The 14,411-nt window shown below is 42.4% G+C and overlaps 1 protein-coding gene across 1 annotated transcript in view; it reads left to right on the plus strand.

Annotated features, from left to right (window-relative positions):
* Positions 1–14,411, plus strand: part of SIPA1L3 (signal induced proliferation associated 1 like 3) — a 215,983-nt gene that overhangs the window by 169,078 nt on the left and 32,494 nt on the right.

Consider the following 14,411-nt stretch of genomic DNA (forward strand, 5'->3'; position numbering starts at 1 on the left):
CAGGTACCAGGATGGTTCTCCTACTTACTACTACTGACCTGAGCGCCCGGATGGACATCCGAGGTCACGGCATGCGCTCATGCGCCTTCGCTGCTTGGGCGCCCAAATTGGACGTGCGTTCATGCACCTTCGCTGGCGGGGCTGCTGGAAGCCGCTTTCGTCGCCGGCTGCCCCCAGGAGGCAGGGGAGCCACGGTGGGCGCCTCGGGAGGGGGGGGGGGAGAGAGGACTGGGGCTGCTGGAAGCATGCAGTAAGTTTACTTTTGTTACAATTTCTATTTGCTTTAATAACATGCGAGCCGATTTTCGCCCTGCGCCTTGCTTCGGGAGGGGGGGAGAGAGGACTGGCAATCCCCGATGCCCGAGCGTAGGAGAACCAGGCCACACCATGTTACTCGCTTGCTCCAACCCACCCACTTATTTGACCGGAGCCTGCCTATTGCTGTCACATCCCTCTAACGCCAGGGTCAGGGTAGGCGGTAAATTAGGTTAAAGACGCGGCAAAACAGTTGGTTAAAAAGGCGATAATCGGGCCGCACGTTACTGTATGGGAGGGAATAGCTAATCCAATCGTTTACATATCATATATATACATGCCGCGGGTGGAAAGGGATACGCGTCGATTTAAAGAAGCGGTAAGGATTGGTAAAACGTATAGTGAATCGCGGGTTAGACTTACGCGGCCAAATTGTGGGTACAAAGCAGGTTAGAAACAGGGGTAACCGCGGCCGCCCTTTACTGTATAGGCCGGATAGTGGGGTAAATTCTGAGGTATGAGGGATGGTGACTCCTGAAGGTGACAGAGCTGGCTATTACTACTGAGGCCCAGGGAGGTCACAGAAATTGTTGAATTAGAGCAAGGAAAAGAACTCGCTTCCCTTGATTTCCACTGACTGATAATTTTGTGCTCCAGCCTGGAATTCAGACATGCGGTACTTTTTTTTTTTAACTTATTCTTTAATATCATAAATGACAAAATGAAATATCCTAATTCACAATGCCACCAAAGGCAATCATCAACAAAGAAAGAGTACAAGAGTCTATCAAGCTGTGAACAATGTTATATTGTATATCTCTTCCTCCTCCCCCCTCCCCCCCACACACACACATTTTTTTGTTCAGTAGAGAATAAAATACATCAAAGAAGATAAGCTAGGTAAAGCTAATTATCAAATGAGCAATCTGTTTAGCTTTGAGAAGCATCATGTGAGGCAACCTAACAAGTCAGATATAAAAGTCCAGGTTTATTTTAACTGCCATTACCCACGGAGAAAAGGCTCCCATATCTGCACATGAAAAAGCCACCTTGTCATTCCTAAAAGCTGATAAGTAGCTCAAGTAATGAATAGTCCAGATGCTTTGAAGAAATAGCGTTGATGATGGCCGCCCCCTTCCAACGAGCTGCCACTTCCTTACGGGCTGCACACTTCACTAAGGTCACGGTAGCTTTTTTCCAGATTATGAATTAAATCCTAAATATCAGAGCACCTCCCACCCAGTGAAAGCAAAGGTTACCATTTCGTTGGTGTCTGGTATCTGGTAAAGGCCAAGAAGCATTGTCTTGGGTTCCCTGTCCATGCAGAGTGCAAAGCAGCTGCCATGTGTCCTTATTTATTTAGTGCATTTATAAGTCGCCCTACTATAAGCATCCCTGCAGAGAGGGCCACCAGCCCTGGCAAGCTGCTCAAGTTTCCTTGGTGTACTGAAGCATACACTGCCCTTACCTTTGTGTGCAGTAACCTTGTCCATATGCTGCTTAGGGATGCATGCTGCCAATTATTCTGCTAAAATAAACAGCCTCCTCCCTCAAAAGTCTGTGAAAATGAGTCTGCGTCTATGCTTTCAAAGATAAATGGACTGTACTTTATCTCTTGATTAGTCGTAATGTCCTCTCTTGTTAGGAACACATGGCTGGATAGTTGCATAGATCGGGCAGGAAACCTGCTTGTTTAGGTTTAGTGCACACCTATTCCTGGCAGCTGAAGGTGAGTTGCACTCGGATTCAGTCCGATTTATTTCCCTGTCCCCAGAGTACTTGCAATCTGAATTTGTAGCTGAGACGACAGAGCGCGAAGTAACTTGACCAAAGTCGTAAGGAGCATCGGCAGGATTTGAACCCTGGCCTCCCTGATTCTCTTAGCCTGCTGCTCTGACCAGTAAGCCGTTCCTCCATTTAAAACTGCTGTGTGTTTATCAGTGGAGATTTAACAGGCTGCCAGCTGTATAAATAGCACGCTTTCTAGGCTGTATAGAGAGAACACTTACGTAAAACAGCAGTCTCTCTGCTAAAATGTCATCCCAGAAAAATCTTCTTTTCAGAGATTACGTGATTTTTCCCATTTGAGCGGCAAACTTAAGTTCATCTTGTATAAAACAGTAAGTAAGATTTAGAAAGGTTATGTGCTCCCAGAGAACCCAACTCTCAAGCCTAGCTGCAGTGCAGCATTTGCGCATGTAAGAGGACGTGCAGAGATTGATAGTATTTTATAAAACTGTGTGGCAGGAGTATTTTTACTCCAAAAGTATGTGCACACATTTCCAGTGCAAGAAACTGCATACTTTCTCTGTGGACAAGCAGATACAAACAGCTACAAGTGAGTGACATCATCGGTGGTGCCACCTTGGGAAATATTTTGCTCTCGCCTAGCTCCAAAAGACCAAGAAGTCTTTCAGAGCATGCATAGGAGTTCCCACACTCCTGCCGCCCCTAATTTCATTTTCTTCTAATTTTGGTTTCTGTTTTCAACAGGGGAAAGAATGTTTAAGTGTTGATGGGGATCATGTTTGCTAAATCTGAGCTTGGGTAAAGCCATATTTAAATTGTGTGTGAAACATAGGCATAAGATGGTGATCCAGGATTATCATGACCTTTGTCGAAGGTTTGGGCTCCTCTCAGGACCCTAAATCTTGTGGGTCTTGTAGTAGAATGTCTCCCCGGGCTATAAAATGTAGAACTCTGAAGCTCAGATTGGAGTTTTCTTCACCATTTGATAAAGAAGGTTCCTCCAATAGATGACCAGGGTAAGGCAGAGTCTCGTAGGAGCGGAGGGATGTAAAAGCATATCTTCAGTGCAAGAGACGTCATGCCGAATCGAAGCGCCATAAGCATGAAGTGCCGAAGGCCAAATGTCCGTGAAGAGATCATTGTCACTGAGTATATTAGAGCCAAGGGTGTTGGCTGCATTTTCAGTGGCACAAGAATCTCTAGTGCGGGAAATATTGCATCAAAGAGCATCTGCACCATCCACACTGGAGCCAAAGCCATCGTCGTGGAAAGCCCCAGCACCAAGCCTGTTGGAAGAGGGAAAGTCAAGTACAAATATTCCAGCCTCCGTCAGATATGTCTTCAGGAACAGCTTTTCCTGAAGCCGTTTCCGACTCGGGTACTAAGAGTGGAGGAGGAGACTTGCTTGTGCTTAATTTTCCCTCGTCTAACAGGCTTGGTGCTGAGGTTTTCCCAGACACTTTTTTTTTGCATAGGATGTAGGAAAACTTTTTATTTATTTTTTTTGTGTCTGTTTTGCCTTCTACTTCAAAAGGTTCAGCTAAAGATTTTATTCTTGAAAAATTTGCTATAGAACTCCCCAGGTCAATATCTTAACACTATTTCAAAGACTAATGGCCTTTTCTGCTCCAAATCTCTGTGCCAAAGGATTCTCCAATCATAATTGCAGACTGACCACTCTGATTATTCAGCAGCTCTGGAATCTATGCATTCTCTGGAAGAGGACACAGAAATTCCTCCAGATCCTTTTCCATAGCCTGGAAGTACAACGCTGCCCCAGGAAGCGTTGTACACCGTCTTACAAAAGATGGCAGAGAGCATTCCATTCAAATGAAACACTAACCACCAGTCTGAGAAGTTTCAGGGTGTGTGACAATTTATTCAGCTGCCAAAGCTGTGCTGGTTCATAAGGCCTTACAGGATCTACATTTAAGGATGTGGAAATCTTTGTCCATTCTGCAAAAAGCAAAGAAATGTAAATGTGAAATATAGAGTTCAACAATGCCCAGGTTATGATAAACTGCAGCTACTACATGACTCTTTGGTAGTTGATTCAGCTCTTCAAAAAAAAAAAAATCAAAGGCTCTTGCAGCAGTACTGCCAGCAAAAGAACCAAGACTGCTGGATACTATGGAAAGGACGCAGTACAATGCAGCGATGTTTCAGTCTTAGAGTAGCAGCTCATGGTACAGTATGCTGCAGAAGTTGAAAGAAAAATCAATAACTTTGCAGCAACAGAATTAGGATAGAATATTCCTTTTCTGGGTGAAGTGGAGGAATGTGCAAAACCCTTAACTAGATCTATTTATGATGCATACAGTTCCTCCTCCGGGTTAGCAGCTATAGCCTCCAGAAGACTAGCATGGTTAAAGGCCTTTGGCCTATAAGGACATCTCTAGATATTGCTATTGTTGCTTTAAATTGTTGTTAGTCTATGCAAAAAAAATAGGGGTCTGGTTAAACATCTACTTGGCAGCTGACTTAGTGCATTGTAGAAGGTAATCAACTCCTAGTCAGTCTGCTCTGAAATAGGAGACAGCCAGCAGTCCAACTTCCTGGGGAGAGCCAGGGAAAAGCTTAAATTAGCCAAATCTGGGGGAGGGTCTGTTCAAAATCAACAGCAGATAGTGTCCAGTGAACAGCCCTGGCCAAGTGTTAACTGTTTAACTTCCTCCCACCCCTAGGTTTGTTTTTCTGATATAGTCTGCCTAAATACATAATTGGCAACAAGATAAATTAGTAATTTGGTTGTTCCTTAGGTGTTATCCATCAAATAAATTTAACAAAATGAGGACTATCCAATGTAACCATTGTGGAGCCTTTATTCTAAGGGAAATCATCTGGAAACTTAGGGCTTGCCCTATTTGCTCAGAACTCTTCCTTGAAAAAAGAGCTGACTGAAGTTACAGCTGAACTAGCTGCAATAAAAGTTTCACCCACTTTATATTATTCAGGAGTTAATTCTACATTACCACATAAAAACCAAAAGTCAAGGAAAAAGGGGTTTACAGTGGGCTCAGGCAGGATAAGACCTGTGACCCACAGATACCCGTTCTTGACAGCTGTGCATCCCACAAGATTACCCCCTCACTCACATAGGGGATTAAGGAACTCAAAAAAACAGAATTACAGTGGGCTCTGGTAGAATCAGACCTGTGATGTGGAGACAAACACTGTATCAAGTGACACAAGCGCAAAAAGCCTTCTCCGTATTAGTTATTGAAGAAGCTCTTGCGAAAGAGATTGAAGTGATATCCGAAAAGAAAGAAGAAACCCAATGCATACAGAAATATCACCCCCCCCAAATGCAAAGGAAAAGGGTGAAGTGGATGATAAAATTCAGCTAAAGACATCAAGGAGTCCAAGAAAAGCTGTAACCTGAACGAGAAAAGCTGGAAAGCTATGAGCACAAATGCTCGTAGTTTAGTCAATAAAATCCCAGATTTGCAAGCCCTAATGGTAGAGGCGGACTTGGACATTGTTGCGGTCATGGAGACCTGGTTCACGGAATCTCATCATTGGGATACAGCAATACCTGGCTGTAACTTGTTAAGGAAGGACAGAGAGGACAGGAAAGGGGGGAGGAGTGGCTCTTTGTCAGAAACTATATCCAAGCATTTGAACTGGAAGGAAGATGGGACAAAGAAGAAGCACTATGGGCCGACCTAAAAAAAAGATGATGGGGCATCCATTTTTATTGGAGTAGTTTACAGGCCTCCAAATCATATGGAAGAGCTTGACAGAGATCTGGTTGAAGACATCCAAAAGATGGGAAAGAAGGGAGAAGTGGTAATGGAGATTTTAATCTACCAGTTGTAGACTAGAGAATCCCTTCAGCGGAATCTAACAATAGTAGAGACATAGTGGATGCCCTGCAAGGGGCTCTGTTCAAACAAATGGTAATGGAACCCACGAGGGAGGGAGCTATACTGTATTTAGTGCTCACCAATGGAGATAATGTCTCTAATGTCCAGGTGGGTGCCCACCTCAAGACCAGTGATCATAAAACAGTATGGTTTCATATCACAAATAGGATACGGAGAAGTAACACACAGACCCAAGTTTTGCAGTTCAAAAATACGAACTTTGATTAAATGGGGACGTATCTGGAAGAAGAACTAGAAGGATGGCAGAACAGATGTGGAACAACAATGGACCAAAATAAAAGGAGCAATTACCAAGGCAACTAATCTATATGTCAGAAAAGTAAAGAAAAGAAAAATGAAACCTATATGGTTCTGAGGTGGCTGACAAAATAAAAGCTAAAACAGCGTTCAAGAAATATAAAGGATTCCAAAAGGAGGAGCACAAGGAAGAATATCTGATGGAACTGAGGGAGACTAAGAAAGTAATCAAGATAGCAAAAAGTCAAGCGGAAGAAAGGATTTCCAAAGAGGTAAAGCGAGGTGACAAAACATTTTTCAGATACATCAGAGAAAGGAGAAAAGTTCCAAGTGGTATAGTGAAATTGAAAGGTGAAAAGGATCAATGTGTGGAGAGAGGCGAAGAAATGGCAGAAATATTAAATACTTCAGTTCAGTGTTCACTAAAGAGGACCCTGGAGAAGGACCGTCACTAGTTAACAAGAAACTGAAGGGGAGTGGAGTAGATGTAACTCTGTTTACAGAAGAGAATGTATGGGGGAACAGCTAGGAAAAATAAGTGGACAAAGCCATGAGGTCCATCCCAGGATACTGAGGGAGCTCAGAGATGTGCTGGCAGCTCCACTGTGTGACCTGTTCAATAGTTCCCTGGAAACGGAAGTGGTACAGAGTGATTGGAGAAGAGCGGTGGTGGTCCTGCTTCACAAGACTGGGAGCAGAGAGGAGGCTGGAAACTACAGGCTGGTTAGCCTCACCTCGGTGGTGGGAAAGGTAATGGAGTTGCTGCTGAAAGAGAGAATAGTGAACTATCTTCAGTCGGAAGAAATGCTGGACCAGAGGCAGCCTGGATTCACCAGGGGAAGGTCCTATCAGACAAATCTGACTTTGATTGGGTGACTAGGGAATTAGAGGAAGAGCGCTCTGTCGTCTACTTGGATTTCAGCAAAGCTTTTGATACAGTCCCGCACAGGAGGCTTGTAAATAAAATGAGAAGCTTGGGAGTAGGTGCCAAGTTGATGGCCTGGATTGCAAACTGGTTGACGGACAGAAGACAATATGTGACGGTAAATGGAACTTACTCTGAAGAGAGAGCGGTGTTAAGCAGAGTGCCACAAGGATCGGTGTTGGGACCGGTCCTGTTCAATATCTTTGTGAGCAACATTGCGGACAGGATAGAAGGTAAGGTTTGTCTTTTTGCGGATGATACTAAGATCTGCAACACAGTGAACACGCCGGAAGGAGTGGAGAGAATGAGACGTGACTTAAGGAAGCTGGAAGAGTGGTCAAAGATATGGCAGCTGAGATTCAATGCCAAGAAGTGCAGTGTCATGCATATGGGGAGTGGAAATCCGAAAGAATTGTATTTGGGAGGTGAAGGGCTGATGTGCACGGAGCAGGAGAGAGACCTTGGGGTGATTGTTTCGCCAACTTCAGATCTCTAGACACTATGTGACAAGGTGATAGCTAAAGCCAGAAGAATGCTGGGCTGCATACAGAGGAATATCTAGTAAGAGAAAGGAAGTGGTGATCCCCTTGTACAGGTTCTTGGTGAGGCCCCACCTGGAGTACTGTGTTCAGTTCTGGAAACCGTATCTCCAAAGGGACAGACACAGGATGGAGGCGGTCCAGAGAAGGGTGACCAAAAAGGTGGATGGTCTTCATAAAATGACTTATGAGGAGAGATTAAAGAACCTAAATATGTACACCCTGGAGAAGAGGAGGAGCAGAGGAGATATGATACAGACTTTCAGATACTTGAAAGGTTTTAATGATTCATGGTCAACATCAAACCTTTTACAATGGAAAAAAATCAGTAGAACTAGGGGTCACGATTTGAAGCTCCAGGGAGGAAGATTCAGAACAAATGTCAAGACTTATTTCTTCATAGAGAGGGTGGTGGATGCCTGGAATGCCCTTCCAGAGGAAGTGGTGAAGACTAACTGAAAGATTTCAAAGCAGTGTGGGATAAACACTGTGGATCCATAGAGGATGGGAATGAAGAGTAGAGCCATGGGGGTGGCTTGCTGGAATGTTTACTACCTGGTGATTACTACCCTTACTCAAAAAAAAATCCCTTGCACGGTTAATGCAACCCCAACATTGCTCTCTGCTTCAACGGCAAAGGGAAATGTGGAAAATAGGATTTGCATTCAGATAACTAAAAAGGACTGAACTTCACAATCTGGGTAAATAAACAAGCATGGGAGTAGCTTGCTTCTTACAGTGGTTACTACCCTAAACTAAGCCTGATATATCACTTTGAATGCATACACAGCGTTGCTATCTGTTTCAACGGTAGGGGGAAGTGAGGAAAACAGGATTTACATTCAGACATCATCCAACAAGGCATCGATCTGTGCAATCTGGGTAAACAAGCATCGGGGATAACTTGCTTGATGCAGCGGTTACAGCCCTTAACCATAAGCCTTATGCTCACCTTTGATGCAACTCCAACATTACTCTGCATCAACGACAGGGGATGGCAGGAAATTTGAATCAAACAGTTACCAACAAGAGCCCTGAAGTTGGTGGATGGTGAAACAGATAAGTATGGGAAAATGAGTGGAAGCTTGCTGGGCAGACTAGATGGGCCAATTGGTCTTTTTCTGCTGTCGTTTCTATGTTTCATGATAGAACTGCACACACAGTTTGACTAGGAGATAACTTAGACAAAAAGGTAAGAGAAACGGTGAATGTTATCAAGGAACCTTTCACTGCTTTACAAACTTTAACATCTGTAACTTCAAAGCAACCATCTCAAAGGAAATGTCAACAGTACTCTTTTATAAAAGACCATACATCTTCTATTTAAGAAAATGCTAACCATATCAGTATTACAAGCAAAGGCTGTATCCTCAAACTTACTAACAAGCTCAAGTTTGCTTGTGAGTCAGAAAGTTACTGCAACAAAAGCAAACTCTAGCTCTCTCAAAAACTGTCACAAGGTTTTTGACATCTTTTCATCTCTTCAAGTGAGGCGGAGGGATTCACTATTTTTCCCCCAAATGGTTCCAGATAACTGTAGACAAATGGGTTTTATCCATCATTCACATAGGCTGTTTTCTAAATTTACAATTGCATCCTCCTCGTCGTAGGCCCCCTCTATTATATCATTCAAAAGATCATCAAAGCATTCTGCTAAAAAGTAAATCACTTCTTTGCACTCATGTGATAGAACATGTCCCAAAACATCAGAGGGGTTTTATTTCAAATATTTTCTTATTCCCAAGAAAAAAGGTGGTAGACATGCAAATCCAGATCTCAGATTTAAATTCATATCTCAGAGAAATTCAAGATGAGCTCCTTGGGACTCATCCTTCCTCAGAAGAATGACTGGTTAAATACTCTGGACCTCACGGATGCCCATGTCCACATCCCTGTCTTGCAGTTCTCACAGAAAATACCTACAGTTCATTCTAGGATCCCTTCACTTCCAATACAGAGTTCTTCCTTTTGGCCTAGCAGTGATGCTAGTGTTTCAGCAGTTGAGGCAGCATATCTAAGAAAAAATATTCAAATCTATCCTTACTTGGATGATTGGTTCATATTGAGCAGATCTTAGCATGACTCTGAGACTGAAACTATTTGTAACAACTTTTCTACAAAAGCTTGGGTTCATGGTAAACTGAGTAATCTCATCTGAATCCCACATGGTGCCCGCAGTTTATAGGGAAATGACTGAATACAAAACTGCAGATGCCAGAAGAGCATTCAACTGAATCAAAATAGTTCAGTGTGACAACATGCACTACATCTTGGCATGCCCTTTTCTTCATAAGAATGCAAGCTTTTATTGGCAGTCTCAGTCCACATGATATACTTGCAAAACTGCATATGAGACAAGCTCAATGGTAGTAAAATCTGTGGAAACACTTTCATCCATTATCCCACAAGATAAACTTTATATACAGCTTGACAACTACATTAAAATGGAGGATTCCATCATATCTGAGCGCTCACTTATTTTATCCTCCATCGATTCAGCTTGTCAACAGTATCATCACATCATGGATGGGGATGCTCATCTTATCTGTTCTGAAGGAACGTGTTCAATTGAGAGTCCAAGCTGCACATCAGTCTTTTAGAACTGATTCATTTAAAAAAAATCTAGTGTTCAAATCCTGGATATCCCATTCTATAGTGTACATTTGTACAGATAATCAAATTTAATTAATTTTATTTACATTCTTTTTGCTACTGTGAGTATTTCCTATCCCATGAGGGCTTACGGTATAAAGCCAGATTCATTAAGCGTTTTCTCCCATTTTGTGTCTCTGGGAAAAACCCTTAGTGAATCAGGTCCTAAGTTTGTAGCAAAGTTCTATCCATACAAATGATATGGGTTCCACAGTCCTCTGTAAAGAAACTTTCAAAATATGGAACTGGGTAATTCCAAGTTACATCACACTGACGGCAGTATATTTCCTTGGTTGTCGTCTACAACCACACAAATAGTCTCTTCATCAATCAGTAGTTCAGTCTGTTCCATCTCTGGGAAACTCCAAAGATAGACCTCTTCTTATCTCCCTGGAATCTCAAACATCTCCTCTACTGTTCCAAGAGATCAGCAGAAGATTCATTAGCATTGGATGTATTCCTCATTTACTGGGGCTAAGCTCTAGTATATGCATTTCCACCTGCTCCTCTCATCTCAAACTGAGGAGAGATACAGGAAGAATGATTCTTATAGTTTTCTGGCCATGTCAAATGTGGATCCCATGACTTCAGAGACTGGCTCAAGTTCCACCAGTTCATCCTCCAATGTTCCCAGATCACCTAACGTAATTCGGCTATCTTCTCCATCCCAATCTGCAGTCATTAGCTCTCACAGCTTGGATATTGAAAGTAAATTAGTAATGGCAATGCAATTTCCTAAAGAAGTCAAACAAGTTCCTCTAGCTGTAGAGAAACCTTCCAGTAGATGTTCTTACAGCTTCAAATGGAAAAGGTTTTCATGTTGGTGTTATTCTACAAACAACCCATTTACATGTACAATATCTACATTTCTCCAGTACCTACTGCATATGTCTAAAGCAGATTTAAAATTGAGCTGACAGGATTAATCAAAGTGCAATCGCAGTATATCATCCATTAGATTGTCAACCAGTTTCTCAGGATTCTGTGATGGCAAAGTTTATAAAAGTTATTCTATCTGAAACCATCAATTAAGATGCCACCAACTCAATAGGATCTTTCGTAACTAATGAAGCCACCTTTTTGAAATCTTTAGCAATAGAACTCAAATGGCTTACTTGGAAACTTTTTTTGTTTCTTGTAGCAATAACATCAGCCTGCAGCACAGGTGAATTACAAGTTATCCATTCTCCATATACTCTAATCCCAGACAAAGTTATATTAAGTACTCATCTGAAATTTCTGCAATTTCATTTAAACAGATTCATTATCCTCCCAACATTTTTCCCAAAACCGCATTCATCATCATGGAGCTATTGCTTCATACATTAAGACTGTAGAAGGGGTTTGTTCTATCTGGATCTTCAGAAAGTCCTCACTTGTTTATCGCTTTTGACTTAAATAGGCAAGGAATATCTAGTTAAGCAAACTTTCTTCATAGCGCACTCAATGAATTTCCTTTTTGCTACTCAAATATAGGAATTCCTCTGTCAAAGCACATGAAATCAGAGCTACAGCGACTTCTATAGCCCAAATGAGAGGGACCAGTAAAGGTGCAACCCAATCCTCTATTCCCTCCTTCACAAAGCATTATTACTTAAATCAAGGTTCCTGCAAAGGTGGCCACGTTGGACATTCAGGTCTTCAGAATTTATTCACATAGTTTTCAACTTCATTTATGATTGAGTTGCATTCCTGCCATATACTCTAATAATTTAATGCAATCCTTGTGCTTGAGAGTTCGCATTTGAGATGCTGTTTTTATCTACTGGTCCACAGAGAACGCAAAATTGCTTACCTGTTACAGGTGTTCTGTAGATGGCAGAACAAATCAGCCACACAATCCCGTCTACCTCCCAGAAGTTGAAGTTCAGCTTCTAAAGAACTTGAGGGAAGCTTGCACAGCAGCAAGAGCTGGGCACTCCCTCTCATGCTGTGAAAGATTTCTCAGCCTTTCAGAGTTAAGGGGGAGAAAACTTGTTCCCACAATGGCGCCATGAGATGAAGTCACCCACTTTGTGTGGCTGATTTGTTTTGCTTTCCACAGAAAACACCTTTTGCAGGAAAGCAACATCGCTTTCTCTACCTCATCTTATAAACATATGTGCGTATATTTTATGCACAAAATAATTGACACTACATGAATAGATACCAAGAATTAAACAGAAGCAGATATTTTGTAAAGTATCCACGTATACTGTTTTGAAAATACTTGTGTGCATTCCTTCTCCAGTTCATCAAGTCCTCTTCCTGTTCACCTAGCACTTTACCCTGAACCTTCCACCCAAAAACCTCAGATAGCAGACAAGTCTAATTTCACTTGCACATTTCAGCCCTAGACAGCCCATGTGAAATGTACGCATGGAACTGAAAATGTGCACGTATGGTTGATGTTTATAAAATAGCACACATGCACAGAGTTCCTTTGAAAATTCTCTCCACAGAGTATCTTTTTTTTGTTCTCTAAACATATTCCCCATTGCTTCCACCTGTTCAATTCCCTAATATCTGTGCCAGTTTATTTCAGTTGTTTAAGAAGACCTTATACATACAAACTACAGTCGTCTTCCCACCACCAGAAAAAGAAAAACACAAGCTGTTCTGCAACTGATATCATAGGTTCATTCTCTAGCACAGGTTTTTAAATATGAGACGGTCATCAACCATACTCCAGTTGGATCTCTTCAGATCCCATTTTACACTCTCACCAAATTGCATTGCTCTCACCCTCCAGTAACTATTGTCCTGTTGGTTACTTGCCACCTGACTTGTGGCCCATAGTGCTTTGGCTCATTCTTGGGCCTCAATTGATTAAATGATTTCCCTCCCCCAGGTAGAAACTGGATTCTTTGTAGGCTGTGGTACCTCTTAGAAAACAAACGGGATGTGAAGTCCATATACATAATGTCATTGTCGGAGCCCTGGATCATGCAACAGGAAAACCAGCCTAATTGATGATGTAGATAGACAGAAGGGTCATCTTGTGGCAAATAGGTGGGCCAGTATTTTGATACTGATCAGTTGGAACCACATTCAGAACTCTATTATATAAATCCGGGCTTCCATCATTGATGGAGTTAGGTTCTGACACTGTAAGACTCTATTTAGATTATTGCTGTATGAGAACACACATGCTATGTTGGGGTCAGACTAAAGGTTCATCACGCTCCAGCATCCTGTGGCCAGTTGGGGACACTGGGAAGTACCTGGCAGATCCCAAAGATGTTCACTCCCAGAGATAATCAATTGTTCTCTAAACCTTTTATAAGAAGGTATTCCTGAATCAATCTAGCCCCGGGGCTTTATTTTCAGTTGGATTCCTTAATTGCCACCAGGGCATGGTTTCATTTTATCCAGGTAGCACTGATCTTCAGCATAAATCGAGCCAGCTGCAATAGACTTCAAGTTACCCAGGTAAATTTATCCAGATATATTCAGTGGCACTTTTACCTGGATAAGTGCAGATGACTATCAGGATAAAGTTATCCAGATAATAGCTCAGTGTTTTTGATTATGGACCTCTGTCTAGCTGAGGGGCCAGGAGAGAAGATTGTAGGTTGTATAAACTGAAAAAAAAATAAAATTGTAACAGCAGGCTGTATGCAAAGTAGAATAATTTAAATAAAGGTGTATTCTGTTCAGCTGCCATCTCTGTATAAAACACCCGATTTATAAACTAGCTTTGCTGGAGAAAAACCCTCCAGCAGAGACAGACAGCTGCAATTGCTTGAATATTCACTGCTGCTGCTGCAGCTGACCCGGATGACTATCGGCCTCTTCCTCCCCGTGGACCCAACTGGAACATTCATCAACAAGAAACCAAGCTGCTCTTGCTGGCTTCTGGGTGAGGCTTGGGGGCTGCATGTGTAACCGCGTCTTCCACCAGCAGAAGGAATAACCTTCAAATTCCAGGCTGAGCTGAATGCTAATGATGCAGCCTCTGCTAAAGCTGCTGGCCTGGTTCTTTGTGTGTCTGGGGACCATAAACTCACACACTCGTTTCTGGATCCCGGGATTCTCTAGCCACACCGGCAGGCAGCTGAACTGCATGCTCTTTAAGCCCTGCGGAGGCAATTGGGCAGAGAGAGAGAGAGAGGGGGGAAATCTGTTTGTTTTTTTTCTCTGTTGGCTTAATCCATTCAAAACCTGCTTGTTTTGATGTGGTGCCTC

The sequence above is a fragment of the Rhinatrema bivittatum genome, chromosome 11, assembly GCF_901001135.1.
Source record: "Rhinatrema bivittatum chromosome 11, aRhiBiv1.1, whole genome shotgun sequence".
NCBI classification, from domain to species: Eukaryota; Metazoa; Chordata; class Amphibia; order Gymnophiona; family Rhinatrematidae; genus Rhinatrema; species Rhinatrema bivittatum.